General features: G+C 38.1%; 1 pseudogene; it reads right to left on the bottom strand.

Annotated features, from left to right (window-relative positions):
• Positions 1–3,674: 3,674 nt before the first annotated feature.
• LOC149221039 (protein VAC14 homolog pseudogene) lies at positions 3,675–6,145 on the bottom strand (annotated as a pseudogene).
• Positions 6,146–12,963: the final 6,818 nt, after the last annotated feature.

The raw sequence follows: 12,963 nt of genomic DNA, 5'->3' as shown, positions 1-12,963 counted from the left end.
GGAGAACAACTATAAATATTTAGTATGCAATTTATTTCATTAGTAAGAATTTATATAATGAAAAGTTCAACTATATTTTAACTGAAAAATAATTTCTCACTATTGTTCATGCTCTGAATAAGTTTAAGCATTATATAACTAGTTACCAAGTCTTTGTATACACATGTTTCTTTCAAGTATTTAATGAATAAGCTTGATGTAAATGCTAGGATTGTAAAATGGTTATTATTATTATAACAATTTGATTTGACAATAATTGAAAAACTTGGAAAGAAGAAATTTGTTACAGTTTTTTTCTTTAGACTAACTACTCTTGTAGATGAAGGCATGTTGGATGATCATTTCCCATATGATCACCTCTTTTCCATCTCAACTTATATGTAGCAAGCCCACCTTTTATCCACATTTTTGTATATGTGATCATAACCACGAAATCCAACGTGTAAGCAACTACTTGCCAGGACAAATCCTCTAAATAATGTAAGTGTTAAATTATTTTCTTGAAAATAATAAAAAAATTGAATGTTCACCTAAAGAGAGGGACAATGGATCCAAGTATGACGGAGAGTATAGAAATGGGAAAGTGGAGAAGTGAGGGTGATACTCACACCCTTAAATATGGAGGAGGTGGCATAATAGATCGAACCACCACCTGACAGATGGAAAATATGTGATTGGATGGGGGGAAAATGCCCATGTTTTATTATTCCTTAACATGAGGGAAGGAGTTATGAATTCTTGTAGACACAAGAAGGGACACAAAGAAAAATGGGAAGAGAATAGAGGAGAAACAACGAGGAAAGGAAACATGAAGAGTAACAATGGTGAAAGGACATGATTGGAGAAAAAAAATTATTGGACGTTGAGCATGGAGTGCATGGGGAAATAATGGAGTTGTAACTAAGGCCACTAGACTATGTGTTTCCAAGAGTGACTAGTTACTAGGAGGCTTAGTGAATATAATAGTCATTATGATGTTGGTTGTATAACTATTAACCACCTGGATAGGGAATTCTAAGTCACTATGGTTCTTCCTAGAGAAAGTTGTTAAAAAACTAGATAGTGGATTGCAAACCCCTATGGTGATTCCTATGAAAAGAGAATTGAGAGATCACCTGGAAAATGGATTCAACCTCCTGGACTAAGAAATGCCCCATATGGACCTTGGGTGAAGCCCCACAATAGAAAGTAGAGAAGAAAGTGAGTCAATATGGCATTTACTGTTAGAGGGTAGTTGATAAACCACCTAGATGGTGGACTCCATCTCTTGAGTGCCTACTAAGCTTGGTGTGAATTTTCCCTGAGCACGTGTTCCCTCAAACTTTAAATTTAGATTAGGGATGGTCAACTATAAGAAAGTTGTAATGCACATGGGCTATGGTTAGGTGGAGAGTTAATCCATAAACTACCATTGATATTCCACTAGACAGTTCGTCACAACATATCTAGTAAAATTATACTTAAAAATCCAAAATCTACACTCTTAAAGTTTTATATCTATTTAGATTTATAGATCTATAGATTAATATGAATAGTGTATGCATGTGAAATAAAATTATAAAGAAAATGGAGAAAATAAAATAAAATCTCACAAACACATTTGGCACACAATATGACTTGGGAAACCCTTTCGGGAGAAAAACTAGTTGGAAGGTGATGCCACTCCACTATTTTTCTCTGAATGGAAAAATGGTTATGAGTAAAAAGTATGGAATGTGGTCCATTTTCTACTATAGTGAATAAATCCTATTTATGTGCTCTATATCCCATCCCTCTTGGCTATTTTTTCTCAGTTATGGAGCAAATTCACTTGAAATAATGGAAACCGCCCTTTTTCTCCTAGTGTACTGATTATAACATAGCCTACTAGTGGTTAGGTTTGGATAGCTCAAATATTAACCAGAGCTAAAATATAAAATATTCTAGAGTATTATTCATCATAATCACGTGGCTAACCCCTTTTCCATAAATTATGGCCGTTGATGTGGCATCCTTTCAAATTATGGTGGTGAAAACAGGAAGGTCAACTTTTGAGTGGCATAGATTTTTCATATGGACTCTGATTGATGTGATTTTAATGCCACTGAAAGGGTATTTATGAGAGAAATAGGGAAAAAATGTTTTGTTCTAAGGAAGCAAAGTTTTACCCCCAAAAAACATCATTTGATGTCTCAAAATACTCCTAGAAGGATTCAGACCCCAATTTGCCAAACTGGGTCCCACCAGTGAAAAGGGTCTTGTGAGTTGATTCCTCCACTTTTTTCCATTCTAAAAACATCAAGTTGGATGCCAAGAAATATAAGTATCCAATTCAGATCAATATTTTAAGTCCCTCCTTTAGTTTCCAGCTATCTTTACACATTCAAATAAGTCAAATGCATTGATATATTGAGTTATAAACTATGATGTTCTATAAATTTCATATGTTTGTATGAACTCTTATATATCAATGAATGTTAATGGATGCCCAAGAGGTGAGGATTATTATTATGATTATGGTTGGCATGTTATATTGTATGTTATGGATTTAATGAATGTTGGATTGTGTTGTCTAAAAACTTGTACATGATTGACATGATAAACTATGTATTTTACCCTTTCACCTTATTGTTATGACTTAAAAATGTAATAGTCTAATTGCTTAGAGGACTTATGCTTTTCATTATAGGGGCTGTATCTCCTCTTATATTGATATTGATATAGATATTTGGGGCTAAGATCTGAGAAACTTGAACACCTGGACAAGAAGAAAACTCATAAAGAAACTCTTTCTTGAAAGGAAAATAGTTACAACTCCATTGTGTGGATGAATATGTCCTTTTACAAAGTGAGGCCCAAATTTATAACCTTTTGAGTTACAATACCATGGGTAATTTCCATGGCCGTATACCATGGGAAAATATCATGGGTAAACACCATGGGTGACTACTATGTGTGGATGTGACTTTCCATACAAAACATTCCTCCCTCCTTAGGAAAAAATATTCCCCATTGCATAGAGTTCCATCCTAAGAATATTTTTTTGAACATTAGACAATGAAGAGAATGGTTTTGTGTGGTGGACCCCTAACCATAAGTTTGTGGATGACCCAAAAGAAAGTACTGTTGAAAACAAGGGTTTTGCATGGTTGACCCACAATTGTGTGTTTGTGGATGACCCATAACCATGATGAATGAATATCAAATTTTTTGTCAACCCAAAAGGATTCGATCCAAGGATATAGATACCTTGTAATGCTTGTGACCCAACTGTGATAGTGATAGTGTGTGGCATAGAAAATGGACTTTGATGGAAAGTGTTTTTGTGTGGTTGACCCATAACATTGATGAAAAAAGATTCGAGGGTAGAGATACCTTGTAAATGCCCAACTGTGATACTTACAGTGTGTGACCTAGAAAATGGACTTCGATGGCAAGGGTTTTGTGTGGTTGACCCATAATTGTGATGAAATAGTTTTCTTTCCATTTTGCCTTTCCATATGTGGTTGTGATTTGCAATGTAAGTGATGTTGATGTTGCATGTGATCAAACTGTTGCAACCTCATGGTAAAATTGATTCCATTAGTTCCATTGTTGATATTGGTGTTTTTGTCTCCATCTTAAACATTTTGTGAGCCACTTAGAAGGGAACAAATATGAGATACTATTTAAGCATAGGGATTTCCTCAATCCATTCACCTAATTGCATTAGCACTAATGTTTGGAAGTTCACCACTGAAGGTGTATGTTGGAACTATCTTCAATCGTGTCCTTAGAATCTTGAATGCATCACTTTTCTAAGGAAGTAGCATCAAAAGAACATAATTTTTTTTCGACAACCATGTATATAGTATAGGATCTAAAAGATGCAGTCTCAAATATGTGAATATTGGTGTTTCAAGTAGACAAAAAAACTTTTCCAGTTGCACCATAAACTTCACATTAATGTATTCCTCTACTAGTTATTGAACTACAACACTGGCATGTTGATACACCTGAGCCAATGGGTAGAGAATTATTGTTTACATTGGTCAATGACACAAGGAAGAATACAAGCCATTAAATAAACTCATCCATAAGTATTGGACAAAGATTGTTTTATTTGTGCTCGAAGTTTAACCAACCTAGAGGAATTAAGAAGGATTAAATTTAGTGCCTAAACCATCACTAAGGTAAAATCTAAATCAACTTCTCCTTCCAAGATAGTCAATAACTCTCGATACACTTGTTCAACATCTAAAAAAATGCATAGCCTTCATAGTATCAATGTTCCCAACTTCTCAAGAAGTTAATGGGTCATCCGGAAGTGATACACAAGGAAGACAACAAGATGGAAAAAATGTGGTGCATCTCTTTCTATGTAATCATGGAATTCTAGAACTAGCAACACTACATCTTCATATGGATCTAAGAGAGCATCGAGAAGTGCAAAAAAATATCATCAAGAAATGATATGACCTCTTTCCGATGCTTCTCAAGAAGAACTTCCATCCAATGTAATGCCTCAATCCTTATAGCTTTGCATTTGATAGTTCTCTCCTAGCAATGGTAAGCTCTGATCCAATATTGAATCCCTCAGTAGGGCCGACCTTAATTGCATGAACATATTCAATGGTTTCATGAGGAACCACTCTTAATTTCTCTTCTTTGTTAGAGATGTATGGAAAAATTGCTCCCAAAATATCAACATAATAAGGAACCATCTGGTCTCCCCAAAGATTAACAAATTAATTCATCCAGGATATGGATGTCAACCGAGTAAGCTAATATGTATAGCTAGCCCTAAGCACTAATATCTCAGCCATGACCCCATAATCTATCGAGAAATATTTCTTTATCTCTTGTAAGAATTCAAAGAGTGCAGAATTTTCCTGTTGACATATCTCGTGGCTAGAATCGCTAAGCATATTGAAGAGGCCAACAATAAATTCTAGCAAGAATCTCAACATATCAATGTTAGGAACACTGGCCAAAATAGTAATCCATCCCACTAAGAATTGGCATATAGAAGGGTTGAGAACATTCATGCGCTCCCTTAAAAGTGGTATAAAATCCTCGATGCTAAAAAAATTCATGTAACCACTCATGAACTCGTCACTTTTTGTAACAATGTTCTTACCTAGCTGATCTAAAAGATGTGTCGCACTTTGAACATTAGCATCTGAATCTCTTGAAATTTTGCATAGCACATCAAAAATTTGGTTAAAGAATACAATAAATTCCCTTCTTGCAACCTTTGCAATGTTATAGAGGGATTCACAAGCATAATTGTTAGAAAATTATATATTACAGAGCAATGGAACACATAAAATATATTGCAGATATACAAACACAGAAAACACATAAAACAAGAGGGACACAGATATACGTGGTTCACCCAATTTAGGCTACATCCACAAAGAAATAGCTAGTCCTTCCTTTTATATTATCCAGTAAAATGAAGAGATACAACCTACATCAGATCCGCTGTAATTCTTTCTTTGCTCTCACACAATCTCCTCTCTCTTTCTCACTTAAAACACGGATCTACATAGACGCAATACAATTCCCTCATATATAGCAAGGGGTTGCCTTCCAGGGAAAAAAACCATAAATTAAACATAACTTCTACTGTCAGATCTCCGCCTAATGAACAACCCATATTGACTACTAAATTACAACATTTTACAAGGCAATTTTACATCTATTTTTAGATTCGGGGGCGCTGCCCCCGATCCCCTGCTGGGTGGGCTCCCAAGGATTGTAGCACTCCCCTAGACCCCCCTTGCAGTGTACATTTTACAGGTGGTGTTACCACCACATTACGAACTGGGGTCCAATGTGGTGATACCTCTAATTAAAGAAGATAATCAGGCTCCACACCCAACAATAATAACAAACCTTGATATCTTGATTAAAAAAAGAGAGTTGAAAACAGGTGGAACAATTTGCTCCAAATGTTAAGCAGCTTCTGCTTCTAAACCAACAATTGTAGTATCTAGCCCTATTAAATATCCTTTCTTATGATTGCTTGAAGAGAGAAGGAAAATTCATGCGTCATCACATTAATTATTGTTGATATCTTTTCATGGTCGCCAACAACAGTAAATGTTTTGACAACTCCTTCAACCTCCAAGGTCGTGTTTTTGCACTTCTCATAGAGCTTGTCCATGAGATTTCACATCATGGACACATGGAGGATATATCTATCATTTTGTCACCAATGGAATAAGATAATAATAATGCTAATGATAAAAATTCGGGGAAGCATTTATGGTCAAGGAAAGTTAATCACCTACTCCCCTAATTATTGTCCATGCCCGCTCTCATCACCTCACGGTTCTTCCTTGTCCTTCAAGGACATCGATGAAGATACGAACAAGACGAAAACTCATTTTCTCTTTCAAAATAATGGTATTTATGAATATCACTTGGACAAAGTTAAAATATTAAGTAGTAAATATAAAATTGTGTCAAAGACCGCTAGCAGTTGGAGGATAAATCCCTAGCTACACATAATATGAGCAGATTAGGGGATGTTGATTCCTCAAAGTTCCCCCCACCCTTATGGCCTTTCTATGATCCCAAGGGTATTTGAATAACATATTATTTTGGTGCATTTCCCCTCTATACGGATTGATCGTCCTCAGCTCATTTTCATCGAGTGATGTTTTGTGGTGCACAAAGGGATCTGAAGAGAAGCTACTTGTTGAGTGAATATTTCTTATTGTTTTTGTTCACATTGAACATTGAAAAGAGATATGAAGACTAATTATAGTTGTATTATTTGATGCTGATTTGCATTTATTTTATCCTATCACTCATTCGGTTCCCTCTTCCTGCATAATGTTTCTTGGGCTATCCATATGCTTTCATGTGAAAGGAGATAGCATGAAAAATTCAATTTGTCTCCATTGCATTGAGGTCATGATAAATTATCATCTTTAGGATGATTGATTTCCTAGTTGTTGTAGCTTCTGCTTCTGCCCCACCTTGATTTTAATTTCCATGGAGTCATAGCTTGCTTTGATACCACTGATTCGGATCTCGGGGACCAAGATTTGAGGAACTTGAACACCTAGTGTTACACTAAAATTTGTCACCATGACTATTTGCAGTCAGTATGGCTCCATCAATAGTCATACTGTCCTCCTTGGCAAGTCTTATACCTCTTCTCCTCATGTCAAACTCCAAGAAAGAGAGAAAGTCCTTAAAAATCTATATAACTCTGGTTACGCAGTTTCTCTTATCCTTACCTGCGTGTACGCACCTCAAGTTCATAACACCTGCGTACTTGTACGCTCTATCTGTAAAGGGGTGGGTGCGTACTCCTGTAAAGGTCAAAAGGCGCACGTTTTACTCCAAAAAAGTTACTTGTGGTCGATTCTAGAGCATTCTAGAAGATGGTTTGACGTGGATTGAGCGCCTCCAGATGGTTCATGCATCCCAATGAAAGAGGAACTTATCCCATGAAGAGGGGAGCTATCCCATTGAAAGAGGGGCTTATCCCATTCATGGTGGACCTGATTAACTTCCTCCAAAGCACTATAAATACAAGCATTGGGCCAGAGGGAGGAGAGGTTGAAAGATGAACATTCCTAAGGGTAGATGCTACTGAAATTAGGACTCCCTTATAGAGCTTGAGAGGAGAGATTCCAATCCTTTCCTAGCTTCATTTGGAAGTGGGTGAGCTGATCAAAGTAAAGGAGAACTCTTGCTAGACCCTGGGAGGGACCTACACAACACCAAGGCACTGGTTGTAATGGTTTCTTTGTTTCCAATTAATACAATTAAGTTCATTTTTCTCAACAAGTTGTTATATATAATTTGTTTCATAAACTCCTTGGTCTTTATGATGAATATGTTTTATTATATGAGTTATTCAGGTGCTATGTAATCGTTTGCTTGTTAGTGAATGCAGGCTTCAAGGAGAAGGAGCTCGTCTGGATCGAAGAGGCTTGGCTGCTGCAAACAAGCGTTGGACTAGAGGTAAGCCTTAAACACCTGGTTGCTTTTATTTTAATGCATATTTAGGGAAAGATAGTGCTTGATTGTCTTGTTTGTCACTAGAAAGCCTTAGCTTATAGGGAGGTCGGTTTTGTCCGCAAAATTGACTCTTTCCGCATGACACCTAGAGAGGAAGAAAACACACAAAGAAACTCTTTATTAAAATGAAAATAGTTACATCTCCATTTTGTGGACGAACCTCTCCTTTTACAAAGTGAGGCCCAAATTTATAGCCTTTTGAGTCACAATACCATGGGTAATTACCATGGGCTACCATGGGTAAATAAGATGGCTAACTACCAAATGTTGATGTGACTTTCCATATGGATCAAATGCCAAATTTTGTATTCTAACATTATATGAGTAATAGATACATGCTTCTAAGCAAATTTAACTAGCTTGTAAAAGGTTGTAGTGTTGGATTGATCAAGGACAATATCTTAAAGTGGTTTTCTTCAAGAAATATGAAGTTTGGTAATGGGGATTTGTGATCTATATTGGATCATTATAATTTTTTTTGTCTATATTGATGCTTTTAGAGTGCAAAAAATGGAGGAATCAACTCATGTGGTTGTATTTACTTGCGGGACCTAGTTTGGATAAACATGGCTTGAAACCTTCTGGGAGCATTTTGAGGCATTGAATGATTTTTTTTGGGGGTAAATATTTGACTCTTTATCACCACACCTTTTTTTCCTATTCTACATATAGATAGCTTTCTAACTACACAAGAATCACATCAATCAGACTCTGTATGTAAAAGTTATGCCACTCATAAGTTGAGCTTCCTGTTTTCACCACCATAATTTGAGAGGATGCCACATCAACCCTCATTATTCATGGAAAAGGGGCTAGCCACATGATTATGATGTAGAAGAACATAGAAGAGTCTATATTGTAACTCTGGTTAAGGGTTGAGGTAGTCAATCCTAACCACTAGTAGGTTGTGTTATAACCAGGCCACTAGGAAGAAAAGGGATACCATTTTTTCGAGTGCATTTGTTCCATAATTGAGGAGAAATGGTTGAGAGGGATATGATATAGAGCACACCAAGAGGATTTATGCATTGTAGCAGCTCACTGGCCATAGCTCATACTTATTTTTACTTGCAACCATATTTCCATTCATAGAAAGAGAGTGGAGTGACATCCCCTTCCAGATGGGTTTTTCTAATGAAATGGTTTCCCAGAGCATATTTTGTGTCAAATGTGTGTGTGATATATATATATATATTTCCATTATTTATTTTATGCATAATTTTCATTCACATGCTTTCACTATTAACAATAGATCTATAGATCCATAAATCTAATAAAATTGTAATTGTGTAGAATTTCAGATATGAATATAGTATTGTCATATTTATTGTGATGAATTATCCAGTGGAATATCCATGGAAGTTTACAGATCAATATGCCCCTTCTTCTTTCTAAGAAAACATAATGGGTTCATGGGAACCAGTTCCTTGTACCAAATATATAACAAGATTGAGGTTAAGGACTTTAGCACTTGTGCTTTGAAATATAGGAAATTCAGCATTCATATCACCACCTTTTGACTTAAAAAATTTCCCCACTTCCCTTTTCCTTTGTGTGTATTTTAAATCCAGGAATCAAGGAATCTAGGGTTAGAAAGGGCCAAAACTCCTGTGAAGGCTCATAATACTCCAGGACTAGATTTCTTTAAAGTGGAATTGTGTCCAGGAGTCCAGAAATCTGAGGGTTTTAAGGACCCTATGCCTAGTTAGCGTGGAAGTGCCGCAGTATCTAGGAAGGGTACATGTGGATGCCACGTGATAATATAAGGATAAGTGTGGAACCTAGTTTATTGGAACATTGCCATTGATTGCTGAACCTCAGATCTCAAATCTGAATGCTTTTAATAGAGAGAGGTGAGGAGAAAACCCATGATGTTGAGATGTCAAGATGACATGGTTGGTGAGCTCCACTTCAGTCTCTGGTTGTACCGAATTGACGTTGTGAGCCTTGTAGCTTGGATCTTGAAACTCTTAATATAGGAAGACGAGGGGGAAACTGTAGAAATTTTGAATAATATGACACTTATTCACAGAGATTATCTCGATTATACACTATTGCGGAATACATGCATAATACATAACCTCCTCTACGTTGATCATCAATTTTGCGGAATTAAAAACAATGAAACATCAATCACATGCGCACATTAACACAGTTTGTAACTCGGGGAAAGCATACAGTTGAAAACCCCACACTATCTGTATATTATAAGGATTGAGAACATGTAACAATACATAGTACAATACTCCTCTTAAGTACTCAGTACTATCTCCACCTGTTACACACAAAACTAGCTCAGATCCGAACAAGTCACAGGTTCAAATCTTCTCCGCTGCTTTCCTGCCTCCACTGCGCAATCCTGCAAGAGAATCACGTGAGCACAAGCTAAAATTGCCTTGATATTGGCCCACACTGCACAATCCTCATTGGCATTACTCAATCCATGCATGTGCAAATCTCATGCACAACTGGTAGTCACAACTCACCCTTTCACTTACCTCTAACACTTGTCTCTGTTGAACTGTCCATGCACTGAGTTAACTGATGTATTCTTTAGTTTCTTTATGAGTTAATAATTAATTCACACAACTCATCACTAGTGTATTCTTTAGTTAGACTAAATACAACTAGTTCAACTAAGTCAAACTGAACACAACTCCATCAATTCCACATCCAACTCCACAGAACTCACATGCATGAGTTCTAACTGAAGTCCTCCATGCAATAACTCAACTAATACATAAGAAACCATGTGATTCCTTTTGCCAGCTGCATGTGCCACATCCGTAGCTCGAACTGAAGTGCTCCAAGAGAATAAGATAATGTTTAGAGTCCAAATATTACTAAGGGCTAATAATATTTGACTGTTTCTATTTTTAGCCTGGCAGTCTAAAAATAGACTCTGATCACTCCGCTATGAACTAAAAATAGAATTCCATCTATTTTTCCCAACGTGACCAATCATCCATAAACAACATCTTTCAACTCATAGATCATGATCCATATGTCTAAAAATAGACATAGTCTAAAAATAGACTGTGCGCCAAAAATAATCTGTGGGCCCACTTAGTGAAGGCGACTCCTTTTCACTAAGCTCCATCATCTTGTTGCATTTTCAACACTCCCTCTCAACAAGATTATGGATTATCTGCAACCCCTATCCTGCAACTCTGGAATGTTCTGCATGCAACACATTTGCCCGGTCCACTTTCTCCACCAACACTTGGAACAAAAACACTCCCAACTGACCACTCTGTTGGGCTAGGAACATACTCTGATGCTGAAGCTCTACCTGCTGCTGACAAGTGCTCCCTCTTTGACATCTGTGCTACTGCAACATCTCCATGCATCTCGCACCATTGCACACTTCTCTGTGCCACCTAGCACTGTGCAAAACACTTGTGCCTCTCGCATTGCTGCAGCCTGCTAGCTATGCGCTGTCCTGGGATTCCCTACACTGTTTCTCTCTCTGCCGCTCCACCCACATCTGTCTCTACCCAATCAGTTAGTTCCTGCTACTCCACATCAGGGCTCCCGTAGCAAGGTCTCATCCAAGAGGTTGGGTACCTCAAGGATCCTGCCCTTCCTCCTCGGGATGATCAATCCACATCACCCCACCTCCTACCGGGAGGTATGGCTACATGTGATCCCTCTGCCCACCTGGCTCGAAGTTTCCCCCTACTGGAGGTCTCTGCATGAGTAGATGTCTCTACTCGATCTCCTCTCAGCTTCCCTTATTGTGGCTGCTCTACAACCTCCTGAAGCTGCTGCACCAATCGTGGGTCCTCCACAATCGTCTGAGACTTCTTCTGGCTCTGCATGTTGAGAGGTAATATACGCTCCCTCTCAACCACCAAGTCTCCATCAGTTGCCTCGCTGCTCAAGGCTTTGCATGCATCTTGAACCTCAAGAGCATACAGGTTCTTGACCCGTGAACCAATCTGCTTCACCTGTCTAGTGATGATGTGTCTAAGGAAAACCTTTCCCTTATTGAAGACTACATCATAGCCTCTATCTTCCAGCATCGCGATCGACACCAAGTTTCTCTTCAGTCCTGGCACATGCTTGACATCGGTCAAGGTAAGGTGAGCTCCATGCTCCCTCTGAAAAATAACCGTGCCTACACCTGAGACACTATACTTCTCATCATTACCCATCGCTATGAGTATCTAGAGATATTTCTCCTCCAAAGTACTGAACAAACTCTTGTCATTGGTCATGTGGAAAGAAGCTCCACTATCAAGAAACCAACCACTTCCCACCATGGATGAAACCATGCATGCGAAGAGTGTGAAATCCAACTCAAACTGTGAAGCAAGTGCCTCACCTTCAGATCCTTCCTCGGATCCTTTCTTGGATTTCTTCTTTGGGAAATTAGTAGCATAATGACCCAACTCATGACAACGAAAGCATCTCACCTTTGACTTGTCAACCTTCTTCCCATCATTGGAAGAACTGGATTCGGAAAGAGAACCCTTCTCCTTCCCCTTATTCACCTTACTCGCTAAGGCTCAGTTCTCCTCATCATGCATGCATGAAGAACTGCCTCTGGTGCTCCGTCTAATCTCCTCTTGCACAAGATCCGACCAAAGTCTCTCCCATCCTGGCAATTTCTCTCGACCATTGAAAGAGTCCTGATAGGAATGCCAACTCTTCGGAAGACCAAGGAGAGCCAAGCTCACCAAGTCCTCATCATAGACAGTCACCCCCACACTTCCCAGCTCATCCCGGCATTGGGTGAACTTCGTGAGATACTGGGGCATACTGTCTCCATTCTCACACTTAGATGTTTCTGAGTTTATCCTTGAGCGCCATTCCACCAACTCAAAACTCAACCGCTTCTGATCTAAAATTCATGAGAACAAAGTATTTCTTGTACAGAGATCGACTGTATGGGCATTCACCGAGTATCTCACCTTCCAAAAGAAGGATGAATCCAGAAGCTGCTTAGCCCGATTA

Source organism: Pinus tabuliformis, chromosome Q (genome assembly GCF_031772625.1).
Source record: "Pinus tabuliformis cultivar Carrire ecotype Pingquan chromosome Q, CPIR1, whole genome shotgun sequence".
In the NCBI taxonomy this organism is placed as follows: domain Eukaryota; kingdom Viridiplantae; phylum Streptophyta; class Pinopsida; order Pinales; family Pinaceae; genus Pinus; species Pinus tabuliformis.
This window is presented reverse-complemented; position numbering and strand designations above follow the sequence as displayed.